The 21,814-nt window shown below is 34.4% G+C and overlaps 2 protein-coding genes across 5 annotated transcripts in view; one reads left to right on the top strand and one right to left on the bottom strand.

Annotated features, from left to right (window-relative positions):
* The window catches only part of LOC127850681 (uncharacterized), a 242,204-nt gene that overhangs the window by 157,321 nt on the left and 63,069 nt on the right, over positions 1–21,814 (bottom strand). The gene's annotated exons all lie outside the window — the stretch shown is intronic.
* LOC127850685 (uncharacterized) overlaps positions 6,384–21,814 on the top strand; it is a 251,744-nt gene continuing 236,313 nt past the window's right edge. Inside the window, exon 1 of the mRNA XM_052383946.1 lies at positions 6,384–6,663. The gene's annotated coding sequence lies outside the window, so the exon portion shown is untranslated. The remainder of the gene's footprint in view (positions 6,664–21,814) is intronic.

The raw sequence follows: 21,814 nt of genomic DNA, 5'->3' as shown, positions 1-21,814 counted from the left end.
ACTTCCACTTAATAATTGCAGCGCTTAAACAACTGAAGCTTGATTGGTCATTGTTGGCCCTGTACTACTTAAAAGTACTTGGGGTACTCTTAAGTACACTTCAATGTACCCTTGGTACAGAGTTTTATTCCTCTCTAAAATCTGATGTCATCAAACGCACTTCCGAATACGAAACAAAATCCTCTTTGATCAAAACCATACTCAATATGCTTTTTTGAGTACGACAGCAGATTTAGCCTAAGTATTCCTGTGTATGTTTTCTGTACCCAGGGTATATTGTATCATACATAAGAGTACCAAGGGAACTTTCAAGAAGTACCAGAGCTGATAAAGACCAATCTAACTCAACTGAGCTAACATGTCGACAGGTTGTATCTCACAGTCTCTACAGTATATTTTATTTTACTCAGTTTTGACAAAATGATATATGCATGATATTATTTCCAAAGAAATGGATCTTGATGCAGAACTTCTGCTTAAACTGTAAATGTGCCAAATTCAACAATAAAGTGACAACGGTATACACATTTATATTAAGCGCTGTTTACATATCAATTAAAATTGTATACAGTAATCTACGTTTTTGTAAATAGTTGCATTTATATTATACTCCTGTGTCAATGAATGACAATTATACAGTAATCTGTGCTAAAATTAATTGAATTAATATTAGCACATATTACTGTATAATTGTCATTCATTGACACAGACGTATGATATAAATGCAACTATTTACAAAAACGTAGATTAAACAATTCAAATACATAATTCTTACAGAAAAAGTAGACTTTTACCCATGTTTACAATGAATCAATTCTATCACTCAGCAAACGTCACATTCATTGAGTTCAACTTGGCTTTTTGTGATGGATAAAGCCTTGTTCAAAACCAAAGTTGAATGAATTGTCAATACGAAAATCGAACAAATCATAACAACAATCGATTCGAACATGTAAAATTCCCTCTTTAAGCAAAACTCCGATCCACAATCGTACACATAGATCCTGCACAATCAACGCAGGATTTCCGTTACAGTATCTTCCCATGCCCTACCAAGATCTTAATATAGATAAAGGTTTAAATTAACTAAAATGATGTTGCGCTCGTAGATTTCGTAGTCTACGTTCGGTTCTCTGAAATATCAGTGCATAAGCAGCCATATTTACGCTAAATTACTATGTTACGTGAGCATTTGAGCGTGCGTAACTTTACGTGCAAAAATACGGTAAACGTAACTTTACTAAGTTTATAGAAACGCTACTTACTGAATGTTTTGCACTTACGCATGATTTTTGAAGGTACGTAGTTTTTTGAAATGGTCCCCTGGTCAATACTCAATTGACCGGTAAATACGCCAACCCTGACGTCGTCATCTTGATAATCACTTGATTATCCCCTCTGTGACCAAAGAAAAAAAATCCCTTTTTTGATAATATAAAAAGTTTTTGCAGCTGAATTATTTCATATTTTCCCCGTACTTCAAGCAAACAATTAGCATGCAATTTAATACATCCTTATGCAAGCCGAAAACACTAATAGATTTGTTTGTTTTCACCAATTACGGATTTCGACAGTTCAATATAATAAACCCGTCTGCGGCTTTCTTCAAAGGTAACAAGTGCTCTATAATTAAAGTCGCTCCGGTCTCCCAATTAATCTCCCAGTTAACACGCACGCTTTTTCCTGCGTGTAACTCGACTATGGGTCGTGCTCTTATTAAAACACGACTTTTACATGGCATTCATGTATAGTGAATGGTGCAGATGCGTACAAAGGGACTTAAATAATATTTTCACGTGGCTGTAAAAAGTTTGTGTTATTTAGTTCGATAAATGGAAATAGACTTGTACTTAAATTAAATTGTTACCGCATAAAATGTGCAACGAGTATTGTTTTCACAAATTACTCGCCGTAAGTAATTGCTTACCATTTGCATTGAACTTCTTATTAGAAACCAGGGCCCTCAATCCATATTTGGGGAAGCGGGTCGCTACCCATAGCAGGGGGAATTTTCGCGGCGTTTCCCTTTTTAGGGGATTTTTAACTTACTCTCTAGTTATTACATTTGTACATGTTTGCACTATATTCATTGCTTATTTCATAATTTAGTATGTTTGACAAGATTAAATTAAAATAGAATTGAGATATAGTAATCATGAAACATCTATCTATAAAAAAAAAAAAAAAGAATTTTTTTTTTTTTTTAAGGGGGAATTTTTCCCCCAAAAAGAGGAAAAAAATATACATTTCAGGGGGGGGAATGTGGCCGAATTTCGGCCGTGGATTTGACAGATTGAGGGCCCTGGAAACAATTGTTGTTTGAGTAACTATTTACGGTAAAAAGGTGTGATGATGATGCTCAACGACTGCCGTTTTTGGGTGTAATTTACGCCCGGACGTTTCATGGCTCTTGAAGCTGACACAGGGGGGCACTTATCCGCCCCTTGAATTATTGTGAGGGGTTAAATAGTAGATATCCGCCTACCTAATTCTGACGGAGGGTGGGTTCAATTTACGTTTTAAATTCCTATAATAAAATGCCTATGAAAACAAAAAAAGAAAATAAGACAATTCCTTGAACAAAATTATAAAACATCACCTGTATCATTATATTTCTTTTTATAAATTATGTACAAATATTATATGTTATACTTTGTTGTGTTTTGTTTTTTTTAATCAACCAGAAAAGAATTAATAAAACATTGTTATATATAAAGCAACGTTTAGAATTATGTGTCAATAATAAATGTATTGCTTCAGAATTACATCCTTTTTTAAAGAAATAAAAGATGAAAATGTGTCTTATTTATATTTTTCTGTGTCTTTAATGTATCTTATTTATATATGTGACTTCGTGCTTATTTTTTTGAAGAAATGAAAGATTCAAATGTGTCTTATTTATATTTTGTCCATGTCTTAAATGTGTCTTATTTATATAAGACTACATGCTATACTGCCAGTGTCATGCGAAAAAAGATCTTATTTCTAAATAAGTAAAATTTATAAAGGATCAAAATTTAATGTACCGTGAGTGAATAAACATTATGCTATTAAGTTGATTTTTGATGACTTGCATTTGTATGCACTTTGTTTTCGTCTTAATGAGCGTGAGTACAATGATGTAATAAATAAACCCTGATATAACAATATAGCTCCATTAACTTTAATGGTACATAACTTCTATAATGTAAAATAGACCTTATAAGCACATGAGATTGAATGCTGATTGGTGCTTTATAGGGGTCTTTTATTTATGAAACCCGATTTATTAGCATGATGTGATCGTTGTCTAGACGCATTCTAATAGGGATTTATTTGTTCCCCAACGTTATTAAATCCATATAAGATTATTCTATGAACAAAGATAAAAAGAAGTATATTAGTTATTTGATGCAATTGCTACTGAATAAACAACCTCAATTTATCCACTCGATGCAGACTGATTGGGTTCAATTTGCCCATAATACAATTGCATGTGAATGTTAACTAGGAGCAGATAAATAGGGATCCGTCCCTGATTTAATCCAAATTCAACCATTTATAAGCAAATGTGGACGTTTTCTGGATGCTGTTGTTTGTTGTTGTTTTTTAGGGGAGGGGCTTATTAGTTCTACAATGGTAAAACAACGTATAAGGACACACATACATTTTATGGATGTACATAAATAGAAGATAGATGTAACTTAAGTTTTTAAGCACATAATAGCATTTGAGCACACCCAATGTGTTGACTCGACGCAGATTGATAGTTTTCTATAAGCTCTATCATGCACCGCGCTGCAAAATAAACACCCATAACAGTTTATTACGTAAAACACAATCTGCTATATAAATCTGTTTCCAAACTTAATCTGTTGTGCACGTCTGCACATAACACTCACCAAGTGTTGTAGCTTCGGCCATGCAAATGGGATCGAACCTGTAGTGGGGCGAATCATCAGTGTCATTATGTGGTTAAATGTCATGATTTATAATACTCCTATAAATATGAGGTCGATTTACATCGACCTCATATCGTTTAACGTTATTTTGCAATAGCATCGTTCCGACATGAATTCATGTCGGAAGCTTTAACGGCATCAAATTCATATAACAGCACAGAATAATCATGCAATAAATTATTAAACATAAAATATAAACATTATTTTACTAATTGCATTAGAAAAATGTTTATACAAACTTACAAGTAATGATAGTCCAGACCTTAAAACACTACCACTGTTCAAATTCCATATTGTTGCCATATAGCACTGTGTAAATTGAAAGTTGCATAATGTTACCTCATTGGTCGGTTATAAATACATTGTTTCTCTATATATAGTATTCGATTTAGACGAAAATAATAATTTACGTGGAATGTCATATTAGTTTTCCATTAAAACGTTGATCTTGCCGTGTGTGTTTATGGACGTTATTAATTATGTTATACTTATTTTTGTATTTCATTAGGAATTAGAACGTGTAGCCCTTTTTGTTAACTGTTTTTAGCAAACGATTCGCGGCTAAATAAGACACGGAAAATGGTTAAAGCGACACTTTCATTTAAAGGTTTAATGTGAACAATATTAAATGAAGCCTTTTTGGTATTAATATATTTTATTGACATGTTAAATTCGATACTTGAAAAGGTGTTTAGTCTTTTAAAAGATGTCGCTGATATTGTTAATTTCAATAACTGTTAATATGCTTAATGTTGTATAAGAAATTGAATAGTTTCACTGAGTTGTATTCCCGCCTAAAATCCGATATCGTAAAACGCGCAACGGTTAAGAATAAGGTCTGACTAAGTTTAGGTATTCAAATCCGAATATCTGCAGCTGTGCCAGCTGGGAAGCCCCGTTTTAGCTTTAACAACCGCAAGCGAAACAACATACTTTTTTAAGTCTTGCACTAAGACTCCATGATCACAAGTATAGGTCCATGCTGTGGCGTATGACACCATAGTGCTATTTAGTATTGGTCGGCACAGTATCTGATCATAAAGAGATAATTGGTTTGTGCTGAACACAGGGGCAATAAAACCACAGATCTATCGATAAACAAGATTATTGAGATATATTTTATTGAACACCGCGATAAAAATGCTCAAACCACGGACTCTAGATTACACGGATAAGAAACATGGCAACATTCTCAGAATCATCACTGCTATATGTGTAATCACCTAACAATTCGTCTAAAAATAATTAATATATTTGAGTTGAAGACGATGTACTGTTGTATAAGTCTGAATAAACTATCTGTCTGCCTGTCTAAATCTAAGCCGTCATCGTCCCAGTGAAAAAAATATGATTTTGAATAGTTGGACATTATGCCCTGATGTCAAAATACGAAATGCGTAACACCGACCGTGATATTCAAGAATCTTTAATAAATTGATAATTTAAGGTAAATAACATTTCATATAATTATACATAAGTCCCTCGTTGATAATTAACAGCAAACGATGAATGTTTTTGACACCCATTTTATTTCAAGTATGCATGCAAAGCCGAATAAAATCGAGAGGATCCGCTATAAAAGCTGTTTCATCATAAAGTTATCACCCTTTCTGTGTTATAAACAAGAGCTGAAATCGTTAATTTGTTAAGATTTATTTATAATAAGCTTTATTGATATGTTTCGTGAACAAAATACCACAATATATTCCATCAAAAATATAATAATCATGGCAAAGGAAATTCAATGGCCGGTTTCTAAACAAAAGCATAATCGCCAAGATCGTAGCATCAGTTCAGTGCGTTAGGAACGCGCGCTACTTTCTTCCGCCTTCATTCCTTAATTACTTTCTTTTTTTTAAACAATTTTTTTCTATCGTATACAGAATTCTATTCTCCTAAGCAAGATGTAATTTTTAAAACTGAACTCCAAATATAAACGCTACAAATTGGTATTAAGTACGAACATGTCAACCGTAAATCTAGATTCTAAAACTCCAATACGGTATGATATTTGCAAAAGTTAAAGTTATAACTCGCCGGGCTGTCGAAATCAGAAGAAACACTTAATATATGTTTATATATCTGTTTACTACGGAACGTAAGCTTTCTAATGATATATAATTTGTCAAAATCGGCCGAGAAATGAAACTATAATTCAACAAAAGACGTGAGTGGGTACCTCAAAATGTATAACCTCGGCGCTTCGCTTTACGCTAATTGTACAAGATCGATAGCCACAACACGGTAAAACGCGCGGTGGTAAAACATAAAATGTGTATTTCTTGTGTTTATCTCGTTATAAATCCATTAATAGCAACGGGAGTATACTAAAACGTATATTCTTTGAAAGAGGAATTAATAAGCAACAAGATAACGTATAAACCAATAAAATCGAATGAATAGTTTTTGCATAAGATTGAATTTACTTCAGTAAGGGTCAAATACTCGAATCATCTCCTATCAATATACACTCCGTGATACAACTGGTAGTTTTAACACACACATATAGGTTTCATTTAATTAAAAAGTACAGAAAGCTAAAAAGTGATGTGGTTTGTTGTACAACAACAATTGGTTATGTGTAACCTATTCAAAAAATAATTTCGTTCAAGATAATTCAATGTAATTCTATAAACGACAAACACACTTCGTGTGTTGTGTATGTTTATTTTTAAAAATGTACATAAGTGGTTTAAAAGCACAATTTTTACACATTTAAGAGGTAATCGCTCACATTTATGTCTAATTAATGATAATTTTATGCATTAGCAAAGATTTAACGAGAAAAACTGAAGTTTAAGTTGAACTCAATTTGCTATAGGAAAACGACGGTAGCCGTTTAGACGTAAGCGGGGTAGCTTACGTCTAATTATTTGGACTAGATTTATAATTAAATATACGGTAAACAAACACTATGGATTTATTATAAAAAGAGCCTTCCACACTTTCATCGTTGTTGTTGCAGAATGGAGCTTTATGGTCGTTTATTGTAAATGCACGAAATATTCCCGCGTTGTTTACAGCGTCAATATTTTATGTGGTTGTGAAAATAGCTTCTTTTAGATCAATTCGTTCCTCCGATTTTCGTACCAAAAATGTAGACAAATTCCATTGTGTCACACCGGTCTTACTGACAATAACGTAGTGACGTCACAAATTCCTTATTCCAACTCGGTTATAGCATCGTTGCCATGCCGAATTGCGATACAGCAAAATTTTATGAAATTTCCTTTGAAATAATTTTGCCGAATAATATTGGTTGCTGAATAATCAAATAAATTCACTGAACAAGAGGCACTTTTGCTCCCTTCATAATATCGCGAGGGATCTGTATGTGTATGGTACTCGAAACTAGCTCACTAATGAGCAAAACTTATCGATATAACTGAAGAGCGCAGAGGACCCATATCCCTAGAAAGCGTTTTAAGTGAACGGAAAGGGCCATATGTGCTTTATGTTAACCTTTGTAAACGTATAAACAATAGTGTAATAAATATTTCTTTACAATATTTTCGTACTGAAAATTTCCCCTATTGTCATGAAGTATTAATGATTTGCAAAGGAATTTCAGGTCCAACACAATAGATGGTTTCCGAAAGGGCCAACCACAGTAAAAAGTGCAAAACGGTTTCGTAAAAACGAACGCATGGTGCCCATTTTCGTTGAGTAAAATAAGGGCCACATGATATAACGTCAACATGCTTTATCTAACATATTGTACGTCGAAGTACATTTCTCTTTTTACCTAGTAGGTCTTTTGACTTTTGACCCCAATGTTACGCCATATTACTAAGAGATATTTCCCGCGACATGCGGCGCTATTGGTTCTTCACCAAGAAAGATGTCCGTAGAACGAGTGGTTCGTACACGAGCTTCTCACGTAGGCGACCCGGGTTCGAACCACGCTCAAGGCCAATGTCGAAAGGTGGTCAACATTGAATGTATTTTAACAAACACTGTATTTCTGAGTAGCTGGAAATTGCAACTGTAGTTAAAAGTTCATTCCAAATTGTGCGAGTCTAGTCATTAAAATAATTATTAGTGCCCGGACATACTCTGGGTACACATATTGCAGCCTCCGGCGCGGAAGGACCGTATAAAATTCGATATGCGCAATTGCGCATACACGCTCGGTGTTCCCAAGGCGTGTGTATGCTTTCTGGACACGTTTCAAATCACGGAGCTTAATATGCTCAGTCATTGATAACAATTTCTTTTTAGGCCGCGGTGGTTAACGGCCAAAACTCTCTCAGTCACCTAATTGATGTGAAATATATTTAGAAATTAATTTTTAAGTATATCATTGTACTCAGTATTAACAAGCGGATAATAATAACTCTCACCAAATACAACAACTGACATATGCTCGTCTTATAGCAATAAATATAAACTATATATAAAACATTAAACAAGTAGGTGTTTATACGTAAAGCTGTAATGCTTTGGTCAGGTGCTGGGCCCTATGAAAACAACATGACGCGCTAATGCTTTATGTAATTTTCAAGTGGTTCACATTCAAAAGCATGCAAACATGTCAAGTGTAAGTCAGCGCAAACCTGAAACGTTTGTATGTGATGAACAAAATTCCGTATCAGGAAGACATCGTGTCACCGGAATGTAGAAAATGTACCGTAAATCTCTCGCTATACAGACATGTAGAGTTACAGAGTGAGCCTAGCGGGCCGCGTTCACAGCTAAAGTTTCGTACAGGGATGAGGGCATATTTTCATTAAAACACACATAATATATTGTTCTATAAAATTAAAGAAAATAATGGGAATTTAAAAATTTAAGTTAATTCCGGAAAACAATTATCAGATGATATTAAGCACTTCATCTCATGTTTGTAATACATATTTCTTACAATATACAATATATATATGATTCATACTTTCTTATTTTACTTTAAAATTCCTCTTTTGAAGAGCATTGGTTCCTTTTCACAGGAGTGGGAATATGCCGTGTTATAGTTTGAGTCGCTCTAAGGGATAACTAGGCTTTATGCATGTGCGTAAGTGTATAAGTCTAATCAGGGACGACATTTCCGTCTAAACTGGATTTTAAATTTGGAAGAAAAAAAATCAAAAGAGGTAAGTGTCGTCCCTGATAAGCCGATGCGGAATGCAAGGCGTATCAATAATGACACTGTACGCATTACGCCCAGTTTTTTTCCAGAACGCTTCTCATTTGTATACGTGTATGTTATTCAAGTCATTTAACTTTTTTATGTACTGGCATCTAAGATTATTTTATTTAATATACATATGTTTTTGATTAATGTTGTTCAACTTTCTATTTTCTTCAGGAACACTCATTGTGTACATGCCTATTTTTAAATATTCATGGTTGAGTTATTGCTTTGGAAGATCGTTGACCTTATTGCTTATGTTGGTCAGCACACTACTCGTGTTTCTGAACTAAAAGGACTTATGCAATAATAAGATATCGTTTAAAGATTGCTCATAAGACGTATATCGAAGTGGCGTAACATTTTCCTTTATAGTATTGTGTTCTCTGGAAACTGTGTTAGCCATATTTGGTGTTGTTTTTTTGAGACCAAAACAAGTGTTATTAAGGGAAATTGAGGATGATCTACCGTTGATCATTATGCAAGCGATTTTATTAATTGATTATATGCGTGTATGACATAAATAATTGCCCACGTGCATGTTATTGATACTTTGGTGATCTGTTCCGTGCAAAGTACAGAATGGAGCCTCGTTCTGGAAAACCTTGGCTTCGTGCATGCTAGTTAGCAGTCCGCACGTTCTAGTCAGGGACGACACTTTCTGCCTACACAAGATTGTCGTTTAGAATCCAAGGTCTGCAAACGCAATATTCCATAAAAGCGTCTCTGATAAGCATGTGACACAGGCTAACCTGAGCGACACTACGTGAATGCTTTAAACCCAGTTTTCCCAGAGCGAAGCGTAAGGTTTCCACGAGTTTCTTGACTTTGTCCAAGTGTTGACTAAATTATACGCAGTTTTTGATGTTACATCGTGTTCCAACAATTGTCGTCCAGAGATGTTCTCACATACCATAGCTATGCCTTCTGATAAGATATTATCTATTATCTTCTTGCAAAATATGTAACATGCATCCGCCGTTCAATGAAAAAAATAAATAAAAGTCGCTTCAAAATTGACTAAGGTGGTTTCCGGAGAACACAGACAGCAATATGTTTTAAGAAGTCTGAGTTGTTTAACACTTGATACGATGACACAATATTGAAAATAACTATATTGACATGTTTTGTACGTATTTAGTGAAGCATCGTTCTGTGACAACTGAGCTAAATGCGTGTGATTATTCGTGTGCACAGGCCAATCCGGCCACGACACGTTCTGCCTAAACTACATTTATTTAAGAAGAGACTTCCTTTCAACGAAAAATACCATTACAGCGGAAAGTTTCTTTCATGATCAGCCTGTGAACACGTCACAGGCTAATCCGTGACGGCACTTTACGCACATGCATTGAACATAGTTTTCCCAGATCTCGGCTAATGTCATGTTTTTAAATTGGGATATTATACACAAATACACACAAATAGCAGTGGCAACAGGAACATGAACTTATTAATCCGCGGGTATGTTTTTATGCATTTAATGTTATACATTATAACAGTCAGATAACGTGTTCATTAATAATGTCGACACTAACCATACTGTTATGGTTAAATGATTAGTATTCCTATGTTCTGAATAATAAGCACGCAGCAATGAAAGGTTTTTAATATTGTTTGAAAAGCAAAAGTATACCTTGACTGTTAATCATATTATATACTCACAGAGATTATTTCATGTATACTGTTGATCTCACTCATGGTTTATTTGTCCCCGATCCCTTTAAGTAGTACCTGAGCCGATAACGACCAATTGAGCTTAAAAGGGACCTTTTCACAAATTTTGGCATGTATTTAAGTCTGTCAATAAATTCTTTACATTGATTAATGTTAACATTTGATCTAAAAAGCTCCAGTTTAAAAAAAAACAAGCATACACTCAAATAAAGAAAGAAAGTAACCCTCAACTTGGCTCGAACCACTGACCCCTGGAGTAAAAGACTAACGCTTAGACCACTCGGCCATAAGTGCTCATACAATAATTGATGCATTTAATAGTGTATAAAAACAATACTCGTAGTGTCACAAAATATAACGAAAATAACAGCACTCTACAAATTAAGCAATCGTTTCGCGTTGCAATGCTTAATAATTTTAAGGTTATTTAATCGTCAAAAATCCTATAATGGATATATTGAGTGTTCAGTATTATTGTTTCAACACAACTATCATAACTACAACGAAAATTTGCGAATCTGAATATTTTTTTAATTGTGTCAATTAATCAAAACGTGAAAAGACCCCTTTAATATTTGGTTAAGTGAAATACAATACGTTAGCTGTCCTGTATCACATCGTGCGGGGTCAGTAAGAAGCCGTGTAACGAAGTTCTCTTACCGAGCACCGTTCATTTTCCAGCAAGACCGTAATCATAGGACAGATTATACTGTATCTAATGACGTCACTTGGACGTTTTCATTACCGTCTGTCGCATAATATTTAAGAAACAAAAATGTTCTTTATTTAGTTGTTAACCCGAGGCTTCCAAGTCAATAGCATATTTAATAAATTCGCTCTGGCAGTCGGCACAGGCTAATAAAGGACGACACTTTCCGCTAAGACTGTATTTTCGTTTAGAAGAGAATTCCTTTAAACGAAATCTTCCGAAAAAACGGAAAGTGTTGTCCCTGATAAGCCTGTGCGGACAGCACAAGCTAATCTGGGAAGACACTCTAAGCACTTGCATTTAGCATAATATCACTAGAACGTCCTTAAAGGCAATAGAATTAAATTCAGCTGAAATATTTGAGAATATTGGGAAGAGTACTCGATAAGGATAATTTGTGTTAAGGTTTTAATTCTACCCAAAGGGGACATTGTTTTAAGACCGTTATCAGAATGAATATGGTGTTCATCGTTAGAATTTACGATTTTACTCTGTTGCTGATACATATTGATACATAATAATTCACACAGGGGCATGACAGGAAATTTGTTTGACTGAAAAAATGCTGCAGTTAATAATCTATGTTAGTAAAATGAATAAAAATACCCTACTATTATCGATGGCTAATTTTAAGAACCGACTGGCAGGCAGGCGGGATGGCAGGCAGGGTTACAGGCAGGCAGTAAGGCAGGACGGCAGGCAGACACGCAGGCACACAGGCACGCAGACACGCAGGAACGCAGGCAGACAGACAACATGATCCCGTTTTCTCCCATTATGATTTTGCTTCTTCGTATCAAGTTCTCGCGTTCTCGGCCTTGTAATCAATATAACATATAATATCATATTTGCTTCACGTGGTGATTGTCAAAAGTAGTGCCTATTTGTAAAGAGTTTTCTTTTTCTTCTGGATGAAAAGCCATTTCGCGATCGCGCCCATTCCTTTAGTGGTTATCAACTGTTTCCTAAGTGTGTCTGCAACATGTATTTCATTGGCTGCGACGGTGCATTTATTGAAGTACAGGGATTTTGTCAAAATCTCACTGCCGAATCCCCGATTTCGCTTGCTTTTGGGATAATGGAATTTTCTTAGAAGCTGCGTGACGTACGTTTTTGATTGCATCTTTCGGAGAAGATCGGTTGATCTTTAAAACTGATACTAGCCTTGAACACTCTGATTTAAAGCAAAGGCAGGACCATTAACGTCGTCCGTTCCATATTTGGGAATAAGATGCAGTGTAAAGTAAGTAATAACTGCGTAAACATGCCATTCGATATAATCTTGACCAGTCAGGCAGCTCCAAATCGTATATTGACAGCTTGAGGCTGCCTGGCTGGTCACTATAATGCCGCTGGACCCGACGTGGGTTTTGTACTGAACGTGTATCAATCAGTGTATAATCAAAGATTTTAATAGCAATCAATGCCGGTTGCTCTTTTAAAGAACACACTGCTAATGTCGTCGTCAGAGATTCGTAACTAACGATCGCGTTGTAGAACATCGGGCCAACTAAACGCTCAGCTGAAGGGCTGGGGCCCTAATTTTTAATTCCTTTTACCAAGTCTTCCTATGTTCTGAAAACGACAAAACAACATCAGCCAATCCCTGTCTCGAACCCCTAAAACCCAGACCCTTAACAAAAAAAAATCCAGACAATATTGCTATAGACTGGGGATATCCTACCTTGCCAACTTCCATCGCTTGAATCGGTCTAAGCTAGGAACACATGATTCAGACTCAGTTAACCCCCAATGATATGGAAATCGTTGGATAGGTGTTAACAGCGCGCGTTAGGCTTTGAAAGAATTTAGAGGATCGGACTTTCCGTTCAAAAGTTATGGCCCTTGGCGCAATAAATTCAGAATATACGGTCGTTTGAGCAGTATTTTTGATGAAGTACATTTGTTTTCTTCTTAGTATTCATAGCTAGACCCCTTATTTTGGGTGTGTAGATGCAGGGTGTGAATCCTTACAAGCCCCTGGTAATGTGCCCGGGGGTAAGGAGAGGTAATAATGAAGTTGTGGACCTTTTTGGGGCTGTTTTTTGTTTTGTTTTTACAAAATCGGGCCATTTATCGAACTCTGCTTATTTCATTTCGCAAGTTACAAGAAATAATTATATATTGTCGGAAATATATCTGAATTTCCAACAAATAAACACTTGACATTTAAAAATCGTGCACAAAATAAACGTGCTACATAAGTTATAACGTGATGGAGACACTATTTTTGGGTTACAAACCTCTAAACGTGAAAATATACACCACTATTAGGCACTATTTAGCAACAGTGTACCGTGTGACCATATATACCGTTGGAAAGGTCTTTAAAAGTCAGACAGGATGTTAAAAACATTATAAAGAAATAACATTTTGTGTTCCGCACGAAACTGATAAAGCTTTTTTGGCTTTTTAGCTCATTTTTATAGAATAAGATTTATTATCATTTATTGGATAGATATACGTTCACCGGACCTAACGTGCCAAATTTACGGTTGTGTGACAATTGGGGGCCGGGAAAGAGCGTGTTAAACAGGGGTACCCTCAAATAAAATGAGATTTGTGTGTGTTTTGTGCTCTTTTTAAGGTTTAAAGTGATCAAAGTCGACCATTTCTTCAGTGCCCCAGATAAGCTGCGTATCGGCGTGTTTCACCCTATAAAATGTTTAAAAACGCAAAGAAATAAACAATATTATGCGTATTGAATACACAACCATTTTGAATTTTACGCAAATTCCTAAAATTCGATGCGTACGATACAATAGCTTCAATCGAAAATTCTTTGCTCATTTTCGGTATATCCTCTTTGCAATTATTATCGTAATGCGAGTCGCTTTTATTCAGCAAGCGTCTGAAGGAGCAGGAAAACAGCGCAGTTGTTGGTATATTCGCTTCTCACCAAGGCGATAGATCCGGGTTCAATCACAGACTCATTTTGTGGCATGATGCGAATGACTTAGTTTATTAACTATATTGTATACGTTTGTTTTATTATGCAGAACTGTTGGATAGAATTAAGAACATGATATTGAAGCGATGCATGCGAAATGTTATATCCGTAACATTTAAAACATACCTTTGTTTGAAAATAAAAAAATAACTTAACAATCAAACAAACAGATGTTTAAATCTATATGCCTATGACTACGCTGATCACGAATTCGTTGGAATTTTTAAGATATCTAAAGCCGTTCAAAAGTTATCAATTTAAAAAAAATAAAAAAATACATATGTATCATATAATACAAAATAAAAATAAAAACATAATAAAACATAAACAGTTTATAGTGTTGTTTGATTTTTTTTCTGAAAAATATTAAAAAATAAAAAAGTTATAATCAAAATATGTTAAGCCCCCTTTTCCTACTGACGTCCTATTTAAGTGCACACTTGAAAAACGCTCCCTCGCTCTCTCGTTCGCTCAATCGAAATCAAACAATAAGATAGTGAAATCTACATAATTTTGGCTCGCTTAATCCGAATCAGGTGTTACTTTTCCGATTAATTGACCCGTTAAAGAATTATTAAGTTTAAATGGTAAAATTCGATAAGAATGCAGCACACTTTTAACAGAAGCTCAAAATCAAGTAAACCTTGAATTCCAGTAAAATAAAACAATCAGATAGTCCTATGTATGTGATTTTGTCTACCTGAACCCGAATCTGGTAATACTTGTGCGACCCCTTTAAGAATTATACTGTATTCGGTAGACAAGATAAAGGTCTATGACTGTTTTGTCCCTAATTTCCTACATGTATATTTATCCCGATTACCTATTCACTGTGGTTGAAGTTAGTCGAGATGTGTTTGAGATAGTTAAGTGTAGATAGTTTGAGTTTTATTTAGTAAGTAATTGGAGAACGAGTAGCGCGGGCACGCGGTTTATCACGCTTTGGAGGGGACACGTTTTGTCCATATACGTATTTCTGATATGCCGATGGGTTTAAGGCAGGTAATCTATTCAAATAAACGCGCCATTTTTTTAGAATGTCTTTTTATATCGCCTTTTCCTTGATTAAATGCGGATATGCTACTGATTTTAAATTGAATTCCACCAAAAAATAAATATATAAATTAATGGATCTTTCGAAAGATAAAATTGAATTAAGAAATGAGTTATTAGTAGTATTTAAAAGAGATATTGGTTCGGATATATGGGGGCCATATAATATATCAGAACTTTGGAAATATATATACGATGATACTAATCCCATCCGCATGGTACACTCGCATCACTGTGACGTACTGTAGGATTATTGTTTTATGTAATAAGGAATTCGCAGAGGTATCTCGATATATACCAGTCGTGATATTCTAATCATTATAAACAAATAATTGTAAAACATACGGTATTGAGAACTTTTCTTTTTTCGTCATTCGCGGTTGACAGGCAGACAGACAGACAGACAGACATCGTGATCCCGTTTTCTCGCATTATGATTTTGCTGCTTCGTATCAAGTTCTCGCGTTCTCGGTCTTGTAATCAATATAGCATATCATATCATAACTTTGACATTTAAGTAATTGAAGTTATATCTTTCATAATAAGAGTACTTATAACTTACTTCCGAGTCTGAACACCGATTCGTTTTCCAAAGATACCATCTCTTTATCGATAGTATACGTTTAAAAAAATCTACAACATCTATATTTCTAGCTCACATTACAAGTAGAATATTCAATGGTTTCCTCCAATAATCTCGACCCACCGTATCCACGGTGCCTATACCACGTGACTTTTTAAGATCTGTGTGGGGAGTTAAATGTCAACAAAAGCACGACGAAGGTAAGATTTTTAAGGATAACTTTTTTAATATGTCATCATTTTTAATGGGATAAAGTGGAGAGCCCGCTCATTCGTGAGAGTTTTCTATAGGTATCATGATTTTGTAAAACAAATGAATATTTTTTCAGTAAAGTGCAACCGCGCGTTTGAACGGTTAGAAAAAGGTAGGATCAGTGTGGGGACATTATTTTATTATAACACAGAAACATCACCTCTCGTGAAATAAAGCAATAAACTTTATGGGCGGAGCTTACACTATATCATTTTGCATTCTTTTTTCAGGTTTCTTTCATATATTTATGAAAACAAAATCAAGAAAAATATTCTAACAGTAATATGATCTGTGTGGTATACAAGTTTAGAAGGATCTGTGTGGTATCCGTGTTTCTACAATTTACGGATAAATTGAGATAATAACGACAATATATATATTTTTTAATTAATTTCAATTATTTCAATATAACAATTACTTCTACTACTACTACTACTACTACTACTACTACTACTACTACTACTACTACTACTACTACTACTACTACTACTACTACTACTACTACTATTACTACTATTTCTGCTACTACTACTACTAATACTGCTACTACTACTACTACTACTACTACTACTACTACTACTACTACTACTACTACTACTACTACTACTACTACTACTACTACTACTACTACTACTACTACTACTAGTAGTAGTAGTAATAGTAGTAGTAGTAGATCTATTATTATTATTTAAAAATTCATTCATTTCAGTTATCACCTATTTGGCACTAGTGAGCGGACAAGAGTTAAGGGAAAAAAAATAGAGGAAACAGTTTCACGAGACAGGAATGCTATACAGAAGGGGACACTAGGAGTAAGGTGGGAGCGGGCGAGACGAAACGATAGCAAACTGTTGCCAACAACAAGAATGCGGATAGACAAACACAATGGACATTTTAATTCTGACACAAATTCTGCAATAGAAATTGTGTCAAATATTACACAGGTTGACAAAAAGCAAAGGCATGTTCTTTCCTGAGTAATACGTATGTTTTAAAATCAAATTTGGAATGCAAACTGATAAAACAGAATCCACCAGACGTATTGGCTTGTCATTTTGTTGTTATTTAAAGTTTAAGGTAAACGGTATGTTTATTAAAAACAAAATACTGGTCATAGTAGATAGATAGATTTATTTCAACATAAAATGCATAGATTTACATGGCAGCATGTTATATACACACAATAAGTAATAAAAAAACAACCTGCATGTATAAACAAAGCCATGTCAATCAACATTATACGTTAAGGATTGCACAATAAAGGGTTTGCAATTAAACCCTTATTTCCATTGTGGTCCTTTAGTTATAATGTTGTATGACATAGGAGACAACGTTTTATATCACAGTATATAGTAATATCACAGTGAATAATAATGAAAGACATGTGACATATTTAAGTTACACTAACCTAAATGCATAGAATATATTCTAATAAAGTTCTAGACTAGACAGTTATTAAGAAGTTATCACAATTTAAGTGTTTAAAAATTAACATAAAATTATTTGCCAAGCTAAAGAATAATCATACAGCAACTAGATAAGACACAATAAATCTATCTATATTGACATTCAAGTTAAATCAACAGTAAGAAATCTTAAAGAGATGCACGTTAAAAATCTATCTGGCTTAAAAAATGCTCCCTAACACTGTGTTTAAAAGATGGAATACTTTTGGCATCTCTGATATGCTGAGGAAGAGAGTTCCAGAGAGTACATCCATTGAAAGCAAATGACTTTTTGCCAGAACCCTTGACCCTTGGAATGGCAAACCTATTGCAATCATGCATGTTTAGATCAGTATTAGGAGAGTCTGACTGTGTTCTAACTCTGAACCTAGTATTCTTATTGTGAATATTACTGACTGGAGTAAAATTATCTTCCATATATAGCGGAGCCAACTTAGAGCTTATTTTAAAAAACATGACAAAGTGTGATCTGGTTTACTCGACTTTCAATAGGCAACCAGTTAAGTCTAGTAAAATGTTCTTTACCAATGTGAGAACTAGGATGTAAATTTAATATGAACCTGATAAGTTTATTTTGGGTGACCTGTAACTTGTTTTTTAACATTTGAGTTAAACCAGTGTACCAAAAAGAGCAACTGAAGTCAAAGTGGCACTGAATTAAAGACATGACTAGAAGCTTTCTAGTATCTGTGGATAAAAATTCCTTTTTTCGATATAAAAACTTTAACCTTGCATTGGCCTTCTTGATGACTGACTCTGCCATAGAAGTAAAAGACAAATTTTGATCAATTGTAACCCCTAAATACTTGACTAATGATGTAGATGAAATGGGTGTTCCATCACATGAAATATTTAGAAAGGATTGTGACCTGAGTTTCTGCCGTGAAGTAGAAACATATATATATATAATATATATATGTGTGTGTTTGTGTGTTTATTTCATATATGGAATTCATATTGTTGCATTAGTTTATTACATAGTATAGATATTGACAATCATTCGCCATGTGTTGGTGATAATGTCATGTTATAAATTATGTCGTTGTATTCAGTGTAACAAGTGTATGCTTATATTTAGTGTTAATTATTTTGAAGAGAATATAAAAAGTAAATGAAAAAGTATATTATATGATTATATATGTACGATTCTGTGTTGTGGATGGATGCAGCTCTGAATAATGTCAAGACGTATTTCGAATTAAGGAGTATTGTATTGTATACACAACCACATTGCATACATTGTTTACTGTCAATTACCACGGCCTAGAGTAATTATAAGCAGGCAGTTAATTATGTAAAGCAATCGTGTAAAACCCTAGTATTAGCAACCCTGGCTGCTTATGATTATCGAACTAGCTCGTGACAGCGGTATTTAAAATCGAAACCAACGAAAAAACATCGCAAAACTTTAATCAAATTATATTAAAAAAAGAATCACAGATTCGATAATACAAATCACAGATGCGATATATTAATGAATAACGTAAATCCAAATTATTGCACAATTATTTGAGAATGATTTCAAACACACAAACGAACTAAACAAAACCTAAAAATTAATCAAATTCGGATAACTTTAGAATCATTTTGAAAAGTAAAGTAAAAGTAAAACAACGAATAAAATAACGTAAAACGATAATGAAGTTACACAGACAAACTGTAAACCATTATGATTTTTAATCAGTATTCACGGATTTATGTGAAGTCCTCACGTATCGAGAAAGGCTTGTTTTGCGTTTGTACGTTTTGAAACACTCCTCACTACTGTAACACTTTTCATGCATGTGGGTATTGACGTGCTCTCTGAGGTCATTCTCATTCCTAACTGCCAACCCACACTGGTAACATTTCACCAATCCCTCTTTTTTGCACTTTTCTCTCTAGCCACGAGTAGGTACTTGTCCGCAAAGCTCCTGCCGCACTGTACACACACGTGACATTGGGGTCCTTTGTTCGTTGAAGCCTTCTAAGATTGTAGGCATCCTGAGAAAAAAACAACATATTTTATTCACGTGACATTTCAATGCGTAAACACGCTATTTAAAAATGTTAGTATCTGAGGACACGCGTTCGTTAGTTTTTAAATTACAATCGATTTGACGATTATTGAGTTATTTCAAAATATATGATAACCTGAGAGATGAGATATATTGTATATTTGTGTTGTTTCAATAAAATCCGTTCATCTGGTTAGCATAACTGTATAAAAATGTAACTATTTTTAAGGTATTTAATCTTACCTGAAATGCTTTCCCACAGCAGTTATAGTTTCCAGAGTTAGCGTGTCCCCTTATGTGGCGCAATAATCCAGCTCTGGTCTTCGACATTTTTCCGCATTCGGAGCATTGAGCCATACCTTAAAGCAAATATAATATCAAAAATAATATACGATACATTACTTCACCTGACAGTAGTGTTTGGCGCCAAAATAAAAATGGAATTTGATACAATAACATAAAGTGTACACTTACCGGTATTTAAGGTAAGCATGGACTTGTCATCGATTTAAGATGCTCCAGCGTAAGATTTTAATATTATAATGGGGATTGTACAGAATGCCTGTAAATCATAATTATGTATTAGTTCAACAAGCGGTGCAAGCGTAGTGTATAGCCATTATGTGTTTTACATGCTAGCGCATTTAAAAATCCCGTTTCAAATACATTGTTGACAAGCATTTTCTTAAACAACTAAATAGAACTGAAAAACTTAAAAACAGTATACCACACAGATCATATTACTGTAAGAATAGTTTTCTTGAATTTTGTTTCGTAAATAAATTACAGAAACCCGAACATGGATGCAAAATGATACAGTATAAGCTCCGCCCATAAAATTTATTTCTTAATTTCACCAGAGGTGATGTTTTTGTGTAAAAACATAATGTCCCCACACTGATCCTACCCTTTTCCAACCGTTCAAACGCGCGGTTGCACTTTACTGAAAAAATACTTATTTGTTTTATAAAATCATGATACCTATCGAAAACTCTCATGAATGAGCGGGCTCTCCACTTTATCCCATTAAAAATGGTGACATATTAAAAAAGTTATCCTTAAAAATCTTACCTTCGTCGCGCTTTTGTTGATATTTTACTCCCCACACAGATCTTAAAAAGTCACGTGGTATAGGCACCGTGGTATCAGGCCGCGAAATAAGACAAGTGGAATTCAGCCAACAAATAATGCAAATTTTAATGATTTGCTGTCGAAAACATTATTTTAATCTGAAATCCGATCAAAATAAAAGACTTCGATACGTTTTGCGCACTGGATATTTCAGCGTGCGACATCGCTTTCATTCAAGATAGTACCGTTCGATTTGAAATATTGTAACATCATTTTTATTGATCGGCTCAAAATGTCGTGTTTTTCCCAAAACATGTATTTTACGTTGTCATGTAAAGTCATTTTCCTCGGTCAACTTCCGATATGTTTCTGTTAAATTTTGGGTCAACCCATGAACATCAACGAAAATGTCGCACAAATAAATTGCTTACAGTACTCGATCAGTTACACAAGAGGAACACACTTTTTCAGAAATGTTGGCTGAAGGAGACAAACGGACTTTGAACACCTTCACTGCATAAATAATTCCTTATGATATCCTTCATATCGAAATACAAAACCCTACATGCAATAATAAAACGGACTTCTTGGTAAGCATTTTAATCATACTGTTTCTTTAATCAGAAGGTGCTGATAATTCTGGAGTTCAATTAATGTGCATACATTATTCTGTTCCTTTAATCAGAAGCTGTTGATAATTCTGGAGTTCAATTAATGTGCATACATTATACTGTTTCTTTAATCAGAAGCTGTTGATAATTCTGGAGTTCAATTAATGTGCATACATTATACTGTTTCTTTAATCAGAAGCTGTTGATAATTCTCGAGTTCAATTAATGTGCATACTTTATACTGTTCCTTTAATCAGAAGCTGTTGATAATTCTGGAGTTCAATTAATGTGCATACTTTATATATTATATCCTCGCTCTGGGAAAATGCGGCTCAATGCATGTGCGCAGCCCGCACAGGCTAATCTGGGAAAACAC

This window comes from Dreissena polymorpha, chromosome 11 (assembly GCF_020536995.1).
Source record: "Dreissena polymorpha isolate Duluth1 chromosome 11, UMN_Dpol_1.0, whole genome shotgun sequence".
Classification (NCBI taxonomy): domain Eukaryota; kingdom Metazoa; phylum Mollusca; class Bivalvia; order Myida; family Dreissenidae; genus Dreissena; species Dreissena polymorpha.
The sequence above is the reverse complement of the archived record's forward strand: the minus strand, read 5'-3'. Positions and strand labels throughout refer to the sequence as shown.